Source organism: Symphalangus syndactylus, chromosome 11, assembly GCF_028878055.3.
Source record: "Symphalangus syndactylus isolate Jambi chromosome 11, NHGRI_mSymSyn1-v2.1_pri, whole genome shotgun sequence".
Classification (NCBI taxonomy): Eukaryota; Metazoa; Chordata; class Mammalia; order Primates; family Hylobatidae; genus Symphalangus; species Symphalangus syndactylus.
Window position 1 is genome coordinate 52,777,310 of NC_072433.2, and position 1,829 is coordinate 52,779,138.

Below are 1,829 nucleotides of genomic sequence, written 5' to 3' on the forward strand. Positions count from 1 at the left end.
TTAGGATTTTCTTTTTTTCTTTGTTATTTGTTTTGTAAATAGTTTTTGTTGTTGTTGTTGTTAGTGTTTAGGATTTTCATCGAGAGGAAGCATCTTCCAGTCAGCCACATTGTGGAACTGGTGATGGTGGTATGAACAGTGGGTGCCAGGTGCTTCCTGCCCTTCCTCTTCCACTGGGTCCAGATGGCATTCCTAGGGCACCACCTTGAACAACTCTTGGGGAGAAGCAGTGTCCCATGGACACGGCACATCCCAGCTCAGAGTCCACAGTCACCCACAGTCTCAAGCAGGTGCCAGTCGTGTCCACAGTCACCCACAGTCCCTAGCAGGTGACAGTAGTCTGAACTGAGCTAGAGCTCAAAAAACTTTAGAATTGGCTCCAGATTTGTGAGAGCAGCTGGGTTTGGTTCTCTGTCCACTGAGGCACTGAATACATGATGGCCCACAACTCACCAATGGCTGGGAGAGAGTGGCATCGGGGCGAGGCTGTCATTACTCCAAGCACCAGGGTGGCTCAGGCCTGCACATCTAGTCTTTGGAGGGAATCTGTGCATGTGAAATGAGGCCCCTACGTCATGGCTCTAAAGGAAGAGATGAAATCAGCTCATCTTCCCCCAGGCTGATAATGGTCACACCACCTAGGGAAGCAGTAGAAGACCTGGCCTTGGGATTGTTAGGGGAGCTACGGAAGTGAAAACTGAATTTACCCAGTTCCAGGAAAACAACAAAGGAGGAACATCTGGGTTCAAAACATTATCAGAAGATCATTTTCCCAGCTAATCTTGCCCTGGTGCATTGTATGGTCTCAGCACTTGTCAACAAAACAAAAGCCTCTCAATAATTCTAACACAGGGTCACACCACAACTCACATTTTCCAGTGCACCTCAGTGGTTCAAGAGATTGCTGGTGCCGCCTGCACCTGTCAGTCTGTTCACATATGGAGAGGAGCAGCGGTTCTCACAGGAGTGACTTCTGCATCCTGAGGAAGTTTGCCCACACAGTTCTGGTTGTAATAACTGGTGGCACCCACTGACATGCAGTCAACAATGGGACTCCTATGGTGCACAGGACTGCCCCCCTCCTCAATCAAGAAAGAATTTTCTGGCATCCAAAATAGAAGGCGCTGAGGATCAACTGCCCCAGAGTCTACAAGGGAAACACTTTCTGAGACTTTCTTTTTTCTTACAAGACCAGATCCCCACCAATGTGAGACGTTGGATCAAGTTTTTGTGCAAGGGTGGATGTGGGGGGCAGAATCCTAAGATGCCGTTATTATCTCTGCTGTCTTTTGTTACACCCTGAATCTTTCCTTGGGTATGGCCAGGCCTGTGCCTTGTTCTAGACATTTGAATATGGCAAAGTGAGGGAGTGGCTTTCTAGGAGTTACCTTTCCTTTCCTTTTATTGGGAACAATAGGAATCCCTATTTTCTTTCTTGCTTTTATTTTCACAGTGCAGTGGTTTGGAATATCCCACTGTTGATTTGTGATTTCCTCCTCCAACCATAATCTATGGCCCTTTATATGTAACTGAATATTTTCATGTATTGATATTTTGTGTCTGAAGATAAAATATTAGACTAAACATGTTAAAACATTTCATGCAAAATTTCAGTGATTGTAGAGTCTACTCTTTGGTGAATACACAAATTTATCTATTTTATATATTAAAAATAGTATTAGTTGTGATAATGATATTTTCTTATCTTCACTTGTTAGATATAGTTACTTAAATTTTTCCAAAATTAATCATATTTTATCTTATATTTGATTTAAAATACTACTAGGATATTTAGATTGATAGTTGAAAATAAATGGCAAAATAAGAAT